At 38.2% G+C, this 14,152-nt stretch overlaps 1 pseudogene; it reads left to right on the top strand.

Moving 5' to 3' along the window:
• Nucleotides 1-13,707, top strand: part of LOC127658299 (eukaryotic translation initiation factor 3 subunit H-like) — a 29,577-nt pseudogene extending 15,870 nt beyond the window's left edge.
• Nucleotides 13,708-14,152: the final 445 nt, after the last annotated feature.

Raw genomic sequence — 14,152 nt, 5'->3', positions numbered from 1 at the left:
TCTCTGCAGCACTCCACTAATCAGGCCTGTACGGTAGAGTGGCCAAGACGGAAGCCACTCCTCAGTAAAAGTCATGACAGCCCACCTGGAGTTTGCCAAAAGGAACCTGAAGGACTCTCAGACCATGAGAAACAAAATTCTCTGGTCTGAAGATTGGCCTGAATGGCAAGCATCATGTCTGGAGGACACCAGGCACCGCTCATCACCTGGCCAATACATCCCTACAGTGAAGCATGGTGGTGGCAGCATCATGCTGTGGGGATGTTTTTCTGTGGCAGGAACTTGGAGACTAGTCAGGATCGTTGGAAAGATGAATGCAGCAATGTACAGAGACATTCTTGATGAAAACCTGCTCCAGAGCGCTCTGGACCTCATATTGGCCCAGCCAGAGCCCAGACTTGAACCCGATTGAACATGTCTAGAGAGATCTGAAAATTGCTGTGCACCGACGCTCCCCATCCAACCTGATGGAGCTTGAGATGTCCTGTAAAGAATAATGGGAGAAACTGCCCAAAAATAGGTGTGCCAAGCTTGTAGCATCATACTCAAAAAGACTTGAGGCTTTAACTGATGCCAAAGGTGCTTCAACAAAGTATTGAGCCAAGGCTGTGAATACTTATGTACATGTGATTTTTTTTTTTTTTTTAATTTTTAATGAATTTGCAAAAATTTAAAATAAACTTCTTTCACGTTGTCATTATGGGGTATTATTTGTAGAATTTTTAGGAAAATAATGGATTTAATCCATTTTAGAAAAAGGCTGTAACATAACAAAATGTGGAAAAAGTGAAGCATTGTGAATACTTTCCGAATGCACTGTGTGTATATATATATATATATGAGAAATATAGATTTGCTCTCAGTTTCAGGCCTACTTTTTCATTTTGGGCCTCCATTGTCACTAATCTTTACTGACAAGTAGCACTTGTTTTTTTTGTTCCTTCTGCTCTCCTTATCTGAAGCTCAAGGATTTCTTAAGCTCGTCCTTTATTACAAACTGGTATAAAATGGTATTCTGAGAGCCTTGTTTAGACTGGCACACATATAGAGATGTCTGTTATCCTTGACGCATGGTATAAATATGTTTGACTGTCAATAAACCTTTGAAGACGCTTTGATATCAATTTTGTGTCAGAGTCTCTTCCCTTGCTAGCATATTCCTGAGTGAGAGGACAACGGACAGTGCTGGGGGTGAAAACTACGAACTGCATAGGAGAAATAATCTAACAATATACACCTGTACACCTACTTATTTATGCAATTATCTAATCAACCAATCGTGTGGTAGCAGTGCAATGCATAAAGTCATGCAGATATGGGTCAGGAGCTTCAGTTAATGTTCACATCATCCATCAGAATGGGGAAAAATATGATCTCAGTGATTTCAACTCTGACATGAATGTTGGTGCCAGACAGGCTGCTTTGAGTATTTCTGTAACTGCTGATCTCATGCATAACAGTCTCTAGTGTATAGAATGTGGTGCGAAAAAGATAAAACATTCAGCGAGTGGCAGTTCTGTGACAGAAACGGCATGTTAATGACAGAGGTCAGAGGAGAATGGCCAGCCTGGTCCAAGCTGAGAGGAAGGTGACGGTAACCCAAATAATAATTCCTTACATTTATATAGCTCTTTTTGAGGCACTCAAAGCACTTTACATAGTATAGGGGGAATCTACTCAACCACCACCAGTTAAATAACCACATGTTACAACAGTGCTGTGCAGAAAATCATTTCTGAACAAACATGTCAAACATTGAGGCTGAAATGTAGCCATTTCAGAGCAAATAAGTTTATGTTGTGATGCATTTCAAATATTGTCAACAGTGCAGAAAAATAGATATATTGCCCAGACGTAGTCTGCATAGTTATTTCTTCTATTTCAAAAGTGCTGAGAAAGTCCTGTTTTCTGGGATACGTCCCTTTTAACAGACATAGGGACTGAAAATGCAGTTTTTCTGACCGCTTATGCATCTCCAGCAGTCGCAGCTGGTCGGGCTGTCCTCAGAATCAGACTAATTGATAAACTAAATACTTGGGATGTGAGCAGGTGTTGTAGTCTTTAACGCTTTATGAGCAAGCAAAATCTTTGCCATTTCGAGTAAGTCTTTCATTTGTAATTCCAAGAATCCCGGGAGCTGGTGTGTTTAATAGGCCCTGCTGGTGAAATCGTTTAGCGCGCACATAATCATAATGTATTCAGTGTGTAATTTGGGTCTTCCTGTGTACAGAGATGCCCTTTCCTTTCTTAGCAAATACCAATAGGTCTTTAGGGCAAATGTGTCACTTCAGAAACACACAAACTGAAAGCATGGAAGTATGAATGTTAAAGTGTTGTCTTTAGTGGGAGTTGGAGGATGTAACGTGTTTCCTTAATGGTATATCCTTCAAAAAAACAAAAAAAAAAGGCAACACGGCAGGGATTATAATCACGCCGCATACCTTTTGGAACAGCATTTGCATTGCTAACCTATCTTCAAATGCAGCCTATAGGGTGCTCATTAGGTTTAGGAACCAAGCTGGTATTTTAGGAGGTTTTAGACATTTGGTGACCCTCAGAAAATGCCACATGCTACAATTAGAAGTCTCCCAGAACCATGTAAATTCAGCACAGATAGTCGCCCTTATCAGATTGATCATAATTCTGTTGTCCTGGGTTTTTCATTTAGGAGGATTCACAATAGAGCTATGCTTTAATGTGCAGCCAAGCTTTTAATACACAAAACTTTGTTTGACTAAACTGTCTGTCAATCTGTTGCCATAGTAACCACCAGGACAAAAACCTTCAACTGCTGAAGGATCGAGTGGATGACATGAGCCAATAAATCGTCATGTATAATACATACTCCCGTAACTTCAGCAAGCAACAACAGCAGAAGCAGCAGCAGGTATACACTTTGTCTATGTTCATATGTGTTTTTTTAACTATAATAAATGGTCAATTGTTCATTTAAGAAGTGTGTGCATGGCACTAACTCACACCATGGCATGTGTATTGCTTAGTAGTACTGACACATACCGTAAACAGCTGACGTCCTTCTGTGCCTGAGATAAAACCGGTCAATAGGTAGTTATTTAGCGTTGATGCAGGCTGTCTGATTTAAAACCCTAACTCGTTTCAAATTAATATTTTTATCCAATTCCCCGGCTGACGAATCAGCCATAAATGCACGTGATATTTTCAGGTGTTTGCTTTGCTGGCATTTTGTAAACACAAGTTCTAAGCACATCACAAACAAGAAAGAAGAACATGAAATAGCATAAGAAGGGATTGAATTCATTTGTCTGGACTTGTTCATTACTCCGGCTTCCTCCCACCATCCAAAAGACATGCAGGCTAGGTTAATTGGTGTCTCCAAAAAAATTGCCCTAGATGTGGATGTGGAGGTGAGTGTGAGTGTATGTCTGTCTATGTGTGGCCCTGCGATGGACTGGCGACCTGTCCAGGGTGTCCCCCGCCTTTCGCCCAATGTTAGCTGGGATAGGCTCCAGCCCCCCGCGACCCTGTACACAGGATAAGCGGTTGACGATGGATGGATGGATGGATGGATGGACTTGTTCATCTGACCTCATGTATGTACAGCAGGATCATTTGAAGAGAGGCCACCCTTGAAATCAGATATCAACATCCCTATTTTTCATTTTCAAAATAGAATATGATAGAACTGGTTGGAATGGGTGCACATTTGTCAATGTTTGGTCCTATTCTTGTTGTCTCTACCCAAGAGGTTTGTTCTTCTGTGGCTGAAATTCTAAGGCTATTGTGCCAAAATAATCAGCGATTAATCTAACTCAGTTTACAGACATCAATTAAGGAATGAGAATATATAGAAGCTTAATGGGAAATATAATACATGGATACATTTTCTCACCTTAATATTGTTTCAGACTTGTATCACTTTCTCTATTCTATAAAGCATAAACTATTTTGAAGCATCTCCAAGTTGCATTTTCAACTAAGTGGGCCTCATTCATTCACAGTAGGCCTCAACTTTATGACAGATTTACAAACAGAATTCCAAACATTTGTGAAAAGACATTCGCAAAAACAAACTGCATCTTCCCTCAACCTATATGTCCCATGCTGTTTCTGATGAAAAAAAGAGAGAATAATATTTTTTTTTAAGTACATGAAATTAAATGGGGGGAAAAATTACATTTGAATTATTATTTTTTTTTTTTACTAATTTATGACAGTTTTTAAGGTTATTTTCACTTATTCAATTATTAGGACGTTTTTACATGTTTTTACAAGTTTTCTTCTATCGAAAGGCAGTCTGCCTTGAAAGTACATGAAACGATTTACACATGGTCAGGAGCAGGTGAACATTTTGTAAATATAAAAACTTTGATGAATGCAACAATTTGACGCTCACGTGCCCATTGTAGGTGCTTTCGGTGGTGGACAGAGGTCAGCGGCTACGCAGCCTCATACAGTGTGTAACAAGCTGTGATGCACTGTGTGTTCTAAGACCTTTCTATCTAAGACCCAGCATTACGTTTTTCAGCTGTTTGTGCTACAGTAGCTCTTCTGTGGGATCGGACCAGACAGGCTAACCTTAGCTCCCCATATGCATCAATGAGCCTTGGGTGCCAATAACCCTGTCTCCGGTTCATCAGTTGTGCTTCGTTGGACCACTTTTGGTAGGTACTAACCACTGCATACATTTATGCATTTGGCAGATGCTTATATCCAAAGCAACTTACAGTGCAATTATTACAGGGACAATCCCCCCAGAGCAACCTGGAGTTAAGTGCCTTGCTCAAGGGAACAGTGGTGGTGGCCTTGGGGTTCGAACCAGCGACGTTCTTATTAACAGCCCTGTGCTTTAGCCACTCCACAAACCACCCTACTCATACCAGAAACACCCCACAAGACCTGCCATTTTGGAGAAGCTCTGACCCATTCATCTAGCCATCACAATTTGGCTTTTGTCAAAGTTGTTTAGATTCTTACGCTTGCCCATTTTTCCTGCTTCCAACACACGAAATTCAAGAACTGACTGTTCACTTGCCTAATATATCCCACCCCTTGACAACAATATAATCAATGTTATTTACTTCACCTGTCAGTGGTTTTAAAGTTGTTGCTGATCCGTGTATTTCTAAAATATTATTTATGTAGATTACATGTAGAATAGAAAATACTTGCATTTCTCTGACAGTTGAACGAGCCACAATGAACAAGGAGGAAATACACTCACCTAAAGGATTATTAGGAACACCTGTTCAATTTCTCATTAATGCAATTATCTAATCAACCAATCACATGGCAGTTGCTTCAATGCATTTAGGGGTGTGGTCCTGGTCAAGACAATCTCCTGAACTCCAAACTGAATGTCAGAATGGAAAAGAAAGGTGATTTAAGCAATTTTGAGCGTGGCATGGTTGTTGGTGCCAGACGGGCCAGTCTGAGTATTTCACAATCTGCTCAGTTACTGGGATTTTCACGCACAACCATTTCTAGGGTTTACAAAGAATGGTGAGAAAAGGAAAAACATCCAGTATGCGGCAGTCCTGTGGGCTGAAAATGCCTTGTTGATGCTAGAGGTCAGAGGAGAATGGGCCGACTGATTCAAGCTGATAGAAGAGCAACTTTGCCTGAAATAACCACTCGTTACAACCGAGGTATGCAGCAAAGCATTTGTGAAGCCACAACACGCACAACCTTGAGGCGGATGGGCTACAACAGCAGAAGACCCCACCGGGTACCACTCCACTACAAATAGGAAAAAGAGGCTACAATTTGCAAGAGCTCACCAAAATTGGACAGTTGAAGACTGGAAAAATGTTGCCTGGTCTGATGAGTCTCGATTTCTGTTGAGACATTCAGATGGTAGAGTCAGAATTTGGCGTAAACAGAATGAGAACATGGATCCATCATGCCTTGTTACCACTGTGCAGGCTGGTGGTGGTGGTGTAATGGTGTGGGGGATGTTTTCTTGGCACACTTTAGGCCCCTTAGTGCCAATTGGGCATCGTTTAAATGCCACGGCCTACCTGAGCATTGTTTCTGACCATGTCCATGCCTTTATGGCCACCATGTACCCATCCTCTGATGGCTACTTCCAGCAGGATAATGCACCATGTCACAAAGCTCGAATCATTTCAAATTGGTTTCTTGAACATGACAATGAGTTCACTGTACTAAAATGGCCCCCACAGTCACCAGATCTCAACCCAATAGAGCATCTTTGGGATGTGGTGGAACGGGAGCTTCGTGCCCTGGATGTGCATCCCACAAATCTCCATCAACTGCAAGATGCTATCCTATCAATATGGGCCAACATTTCTAAAGAATGCTTTCAGCACCTTGTTGAATCAATGCCACGTAGAATTAAGGCAGTTCTGAAGGCGAAAGGGGGTCAAACACAGTATTAGTATGGTGTTCCTAATAATCCTTTAGGTGAGTGTATTGACATTTGAATTTGTTGAGATAAAAACTAAAACTTTTGGTTTTAGAAAGTAACCTAAAAGTAAATGAATTAGTAACATGATTACTATTCAATGAAGTAATCAGTAAAGTACTCTGATTGCAATTTTTAGAGAAGTAATTCTATAGTGTGTATCTAGAGGATTACTTAAGAGTAACTTAACCTACATTGATTTTGGAGCGCCAATGTTTTTTTCTGGTTTAACTTAAATATGGTTTCAGAAGACTTGGAATACACCGCATGAGTCATTTAGACAATTTTTATGGTGCTTTTTATGTCATTTTCAGAGCTCAACAGCATCCATCCCCATTCACTTCTGGGAATCTGGGACAATCCTGCTAAGCATCTCACTTTGAATTTCACATAAGAAAGAAGTTATTACGGTTTGGACGGTGAGTAAATGATGACAGAATATTAATTTTAGTCATCGGCATTCACCATTTTCATTACCATTTTTGCAACATTACAATCATCCAGAACAAAGCGCGCTCTCCACTGAGCATTTGTCCAGTGGGACTTCAGTGTTTAGTAGAATATTAGCACTTTCTGTTTGACAGGAAGGTTGAGCCTTTCAAAAGAAATTTAAAGGGTGCTTTCAAACAGTGCCGCAAATGTGGTCCGACCCCAGCAGCCTGAGCACAATCAGGTCACCACAATGGCCCCTATATCAACCATGCTGAAATCTGCCGTAATTACTCGTCATCGATCATATCCTACCCGTCTCAGTCTCTGCACAGTGCTGCGTATGTCAGCCCCTGTGTGGACCATATAAACTAAATGACCTGCATCCATCACCATTTAATATCAAAGAGAATTGCCAATGTGTTGGCAGTTTGCATTCCTAAATCATATGCCTAATTTCAACAAAAATTGACAGTATCCTCAACGGTGACATAAGCCGCACAAACTAAAATAGGATATGAATTTCTACATAAAACTCGATGTTGTTCCATACCCATATTGACTTTCTTTAAAAAAAAAATGTATAAAAGTCATTTGGAACTACATGAGGGTGAGTAAATGCTGGCACAGTTTTTGGGTGTGCTATGCCTTTAAATCACACTTAAAAATATGTGAATGTCATTGCATTAGATTGCGAACTATCACACTTAAGTGGCATCTGCAAACCCATGATGCTACACACAAACACTGAATACGGTGGCCAATATGGCCTAGAAATGCATTTGTATTCGTGCAGCATGAATTGCTGCTGCAATGACACCTGAACTCACCAGCCATGAATATTTTTCTTTCCATTAGAAGTCTCCAGTTCCCTGTCAATCTCACCCTTTTGGAAACCTAATGTCTTGTTGTTTTGGACCAGGTCGTGTAGTTCCTCCATGAAATTTTGATTACATTTTTTACCTTGTTTGGCTCAGAATGTTCTCCTTGTCTGCTTCCTCTTGTCAGGAGTGTAAAGTACATGAATAAATTTACTTTATTACTATTTGTGAAGGGATAGTTCACCCAAAAATTATTATTTTTTCTTCCATGCAAAACTAAAGGATATGTTAGGCAGTTGGAAAGCCTTGGTCACTGTGCACTTACATTGCATCTTTTTTCCATGTAATAAAAGTGAATGGTGACTGAGGCTGTCGGTCCCTAAAATTCTACCTAATATCCAGGGTTATTATAGGTTGGGATTTTTAATATTGTTTTAATTTATTATTTACATTCAATTTCTAATTAAAAAGTTTAGTTTTCATTTTCACTCTTTTTCTTTTAGTTCATTTAGTTTTCTCCTTAGTTTTTTCTAGTCTATCTAGTGGCATTTTTATGTATAATTAAGGTGAAATGTAAACGCTTCAAATTTTGTAATATACTTTGTATCTAAAATTAATAAAAGTTCATTTTTATTATTATTATAGACAGATATGAATATAGTTATTTCAGTTAACAAAAATGTTTTAATGTTGTTTTGTTTAGTTTCTGTTAATTGTAATAACACTGCTTACATCTTCTTTTGTGTTCCACGGAAGACATAAATGCCCTTTAGCATTTTGGGGAATTTGTACTTTCTGTACAACTTGTCTGAACACTTGAACTGTTTTAATACAATTCCAAGACAAACATCACACTTTGTACTTGGAAAGTCTAAATTAAATTGTATGGAGTAAAAAGTATTTTTTTATATGCATCTTACTAAAAACCCAAAACCCCAATTCCATTTCAAAAGTTAAAGTTCACCCAAAAATAAAAATTATCTCATTATTTACTCACCCTCATGATATCTCAGGTGTGTATGACTTTCTTTCTTCGGTAGAACACGTTTGAATAAAAACAGAAAAATATCTCAGCTCAGTAGGTCCTTAAAATGCAAGTGGATGGTGATCCGAATTTGTAGCTCCAACAATCACAGACACTCAGCATAAATGTCATCCATACGACTCCAGAGGTTAAATTAATGTCTTCTAAAAGCGATACGATTACTTTTGAAGTAAAAAAGATCAATATTTAAGTACTTTTTAACTTTTCTGTTCAGCAGCGGTAAGCATGTGTGATGCAATCGCATTGGCACTACACACACAAGAATTGATGTACGTGTGACACATGGAAGAGCAACACTGTTTACAACTGAATAGGAGGAACACTGTACAGTGTGTGCATTCTAGAGGTGACCGTTCCTGGACTTCCTGTTCCTGTTGCTGACGGCATGCTGCACGAGTGTTTGTAACCTGCTAGCCTGCTTAGCAATGCTTATTCTTATTCTCATACATTCGTCGTTTTATCCTTTGTCATTTTACCGCGTTTCGGGTTTTTCTGCTTTTCATCTGTGTGTATTTTACCTGTTGCTTCTGGCACCTAGCTCGAGTCTGTGTTTGTAGCCTGCTAGCTTTTTTAGCATTGCTTAAATATCGGTTTTCAGCTTTTAATCCTTAACATCTGCAATTTTTCAGCATGCATTGGGTTACCCCTCCACATTATTCTCTTATTGCGATTCAACTGCGTGCATTTTCCACATGCATCCACTTTCTATTTTTATTGCGATTAAACTGCCTACATTTTACAGTGCGCACTATTTTTCTCCTCTGTGTTATTGCATTAATCTCAAAGTACAGCTTACCAAGAACAACCATAAAAACAAACAATTGCATGAGGGATTCACATCGATTTGAAACCCTCACCGCTCAGCAACAACAAACAACAACAACAATCAATCAGTTGAGGTAAGTAATGGCGTCCGATCATGTTATTTCTTTAATTAGTCAGGCTGAAGGAGAAGGTTAATGAGTTAGAGACATGCATCAGAATGCTAGTGGCGGTCAGTGAGAAAAATTAACCGGTAGATACTGATTCAGATGTGGGCAGTACAGAGAGCAACATACACATTTTTGTTCCGGCTGTAGAGCCCCCGCAGCAGGGTATTTGGGTGACGTCTCGACGGCATACTCGCTCAGCAAAGCAACACCACTCCTCCCATTCCTGTTAGGGTTTCCAATCGATTCTACCCACTCAGTGATGTACCCAATGAGAATCATGTTGAAAGAGCCCTTGTTATTGGTGATTCTATTGTATGGAACATGGAAATGGAGACTCCAGCCACTATTGTTAAATGCATTCTTGGTGCCAGAGTGTCTGATTTCAGATCAAATTTACAAGTGCTGGCTAATGCTAAACGTCGATTTTCTAAAATTGTTATTCATGTCGGCACTAATGATGTCCGGCTTCGCCAGTTGGAAATCACTAGAGATAATGTTAAAGAGGTTAGAGCAAAAACAATGTCAGACACTGTAATATGCTCTGGCTCCCTCCCTGCTCATCGTGGTGATGATGTTTATAGTAGATTAGTGTCACTGTATGGCTGGATGTCTGAGTGGTGTCTGGAGAATAGAACAGTATTTATAGATGATTGGAAGTGTTTTTGGGGTAGACCTGACCTGCTTAAAAGAGACAGACTCCATCCCTCGATTAAAGAAAATTCAAGAAAAAAGCCCTGCCCCATGCTACAATGATCACACTCATGCTCCCAAGGGAGAGAATATAAAATTAGAGGTATTTTGCAGTGCATGGAAGGATAGTGTCTGTAGCTACAGACGGGCACTAAAAGCTGCCAAGTCAGCATATTTTAGCAAACTCATAGAAAATAACCACAACAATCCTAGATGTTTATTCAGTACTGTGGCTAAATTGGTTATGAATAAAGTCTCAAAAGAACCAGATATTATTAACTCCTCGTTATCCTTAGGACATGTCCCAAGAAACTTTAAAATGGCCGTTATCAAACATTTATTAAGAAGCCAAAACTTGATCCTGGAGAACTGGCTAATTATAGACCGATTTCAAATCTCCTGTTTATGTCGAAAATACTAGAAAAGGTAGTATCCTCTCAAATATGTTCATTTCTACAGAGAAATAGTATATACAAATAATTTCAGTCAGGATTTAGTCCTCATCACAGTACAGAGACTGCACTTATCAGAGTTACAAATGACTTGCTCTTATCATCTAATCGTGGCTGCATTGCACTTCTTGTGCTTTTAGATCTTAGTGCTGCATTCGACACAATAGATCACGACCTTCTCTTGAATAGGCTAGAGAATTATGTTGGCATTTGTGGAGTTGCATTAGCATGGTTTAGGTCCTAATTTGCAGGCCGCTACCACTTTGTATATGAAAATGAGGAATTGTAACACCAAACAAATGTAAAGTATGGAGTACCACAGGGATCAGTTTTAGGGCCTCTTCTTTTCTCCTTGTATATGCTTCCCCTGGGAGATATTATCAGGAATCGTGGAATAAGTTTCCATTGTTATGCCGACGATACACAACTTTGTATTTCTTCAGAACCTGATGAGACTTCACAATCTCCAAATTAGCAGAGTGTATCAATGAAATAAAAGATTGGATGACCAGAAATGTTCTTCTACTCTGTCCATATCCATACACTGGAATTTGATGGAACTATTGAGCTGAGATATTTTGTTCTGCAGAAGAAAGAAAATCATACCCACCAGGGATAACATAAGGGTGATTAAATGATGAGAGAATATTCATTTTGGGATGAACTATCCCTATAAGAAAAAAAAGAAAACGGTTACACTTTTGACACAGAACTCATACTTAAAAGGACAGTTCACCCAGAAATTAAAATCATATACTCACCCTCATGTTGTTCTAAACCTGTTTGACTTTGTTCCATGGAACACTAAAGGTAGAATTTTACCCTCCTTCACCATTCACTTTCATTGCATCTCTTTTCCATAAAAACAAAGTGAATATGTTTGACTGTTTTCATGTTTTTGGCTCAATACTTTGAATTTTTAATAGATTTATAATTTGACAAATTACCCAAACTTAAGTATAATGTCTCTGTATTTTCTTACATTCTGTCTGCAGTATCTCAAGAGGAGGCAGCAAGAGAACGTGCAGCGACAGAGTCATTAACGGTAGAAGACATCACTAAGACGTTTAAACCCCCTTAGCCTCCTCCCCGCATGGACTCGCTCCTCATCGCAGGTATCTGAGCGGTCAAGAGCCACCATTACGCCCCAGTTAAACACCTTTATTGACTTTCTGCACAGTCTGCAGAATATTAGATGTTTATGGTCCTCTGTCTGAAAGAATTGATCCATAAACTGATCAATTTAGCACTGAATGGATCAGTTGAAATGGGAATGCACCTTAATTGCAGGTCTTAAATCTTTAAACCGTGTCATTTTCTACAGAAATGATTCTGATGGATTGTTAGTTAATCTCTATTTTTTGGCATTAATACGATTAATCTTTGAATTCTAAAGTTTGCCTGTACTTTTCCTTTCAAAATGAAGTTTTACTGCAGTTAATTCCTCTTTTAATGAAGAAAACATTTTTGCCACTTGTCCACAGCAGTCTCATTGTGGCCTTCTCATTAACATTTATTTATGAATGAGGTAAGCGATATGAGTAAAACATTTTTAATGCTATATTTTTTTAATTATAGGTTGATAACAATATACATCAAGACATACACATTTTTATGTTAAGTGATTTAAAAAACTTCAAGAAAAAAAAAAAACATTTTAATCAATGTAAATGTAATCTAAGTAAATTTAACCAGAGGTTGCAATAACCAGGACTTTCTTTTTTTAATTTCTTACAGAATAATTAAAACAAAATGATTTTGTGTGAGCGAGATCCATGACTAAAGATGAGATAAATGACTAAAAATAAATGTAACTAATGATGGATAAAAATAATATCCATCATTAGAAAAAAATATAATGATATTGATTACCACAAAAAAATTTATTTCTACTTGTATCTCCGTTTCTTTAAAAAAGCAAGAATCGAAATTACAGTAAAGCACTTACAATGGAAGTGAATGGGGACAATTTTTGGAGAGTTTAAAAGGCAGAAACTTGAAGATTATAATTTTATAATAGCGCTTACATTAATTAGTCTGTTAAAACTCATGTATTATTTGAGCTGTAAAGTTGTTTAATTCGTAATGTTTACAGTAATTTTACGGTTTCAGGTTTTGTTTACATTACATCAATGAAGTTGTAAAATTGGCAATAACTTCACACATGCATTTTGTTTGTCTTGTGGCTATACTTTTGAAACAGTGAGTATTTTAATGTTTACAGATTGGCCCCATTCACTTCCATTGTAAGTGCCTCATAATAACCCAGATTTTGGTTTTTAAAAAGAACAGGAGGGATGAATAATTTTTTTTTTTTTTGTGGTAATAAATATTATGTCTCAAATGCTGTCAATTGAGCTTAACTTGTATTTATCCCGAAATATTCCTTTAATTATCATCATGACGCGTCTATGTAGTCTCATCTTCATTATCATTGCTGTAATTATAAAAACCCTTTGTCAAAAAACATTTTCGTCAGTAATGATGTTAACTGAACCCTAGTTATGAACATTTTTTGCTCGGAAGTGATCGACAGCATCCAAAATGAAATTATTGCAACACCTGCCAATGGCTGGTGCCCTACAATGCCATACAAAGGCAAAACGCAGTAACTACCCCAACAATGAAACTGAAAAAAAAAAGGCCTTAAACTTGTTAAGAGTTTCCAGCCAAATGCTGATTATCAAATTTTCACACTATTTTCTCTAAATCCAAGTAATCATCTTTTGACAAAATGTGTAGTTACTGTGTTTTGCCTTTGTATGGCAGAACACTGTAACTTGAAAGTTGTTCTTGTTACCGTATATGTAATTTATTGGTTTCTTCTTTAAAAGGACAAGTCAACAACTACTGTCAGAATATTAAGGAGCTCATGTCACAGAATCTCAGCAAACTGTTCATGGCTGAAGCTTTGCAGGACCACATCAGCTAGAGCGATTTCAAAGAGAGACCAGGTGAAGATACGACCAAAACGTCTGCCTTTTTCATGATGTGCTTTGGGGAATCCTGCACAGATTTTTTGTTATTTTTACTTGGATGTGGCCAAGTTATGCTGGTTTTGTTTATGAGTTCTCTTTGATTTTTATTCATTTTATTCATTAAGTTGCAGCACAACTGGCAGCGAGTCCCACTGTTTGATTACGGGAATGTTCATAGATTGAAAAACAGACACACACACACACACACACACACACACACACACACACACTCACACACACACACAGAGTAATGAATTGGTAATTTTTCTGGTTTTGAAATACAGTGCCTCAAACATTTTGGTTAGAAATTTTTTTTCTAAACCTCAACAACACACACCACACACACACACACACACACACACACACATATATACGCACACACGCACACACACAAATAGG

Source organism: Xyrauchen texanus, chromosome 17 (genome assembly GCF_025860055.1).
Source record: "Xyrauchen texanus isolate HMW12.3.18 chromosome 17, RBS_HiC_50CHRs, whole genome shotgun sequence".
Lineage (NCBI taxonomy): Eukaryota > Metazoa > Chordata > Actinopteri > Cypriniformes > Catostomidae > Xyrauchen > Xyrauchen texanus.
Note: the sequence above shows the minus strand (reverse complement) of the source record. Positions and strands in the feature narration are given on the sequence as shown.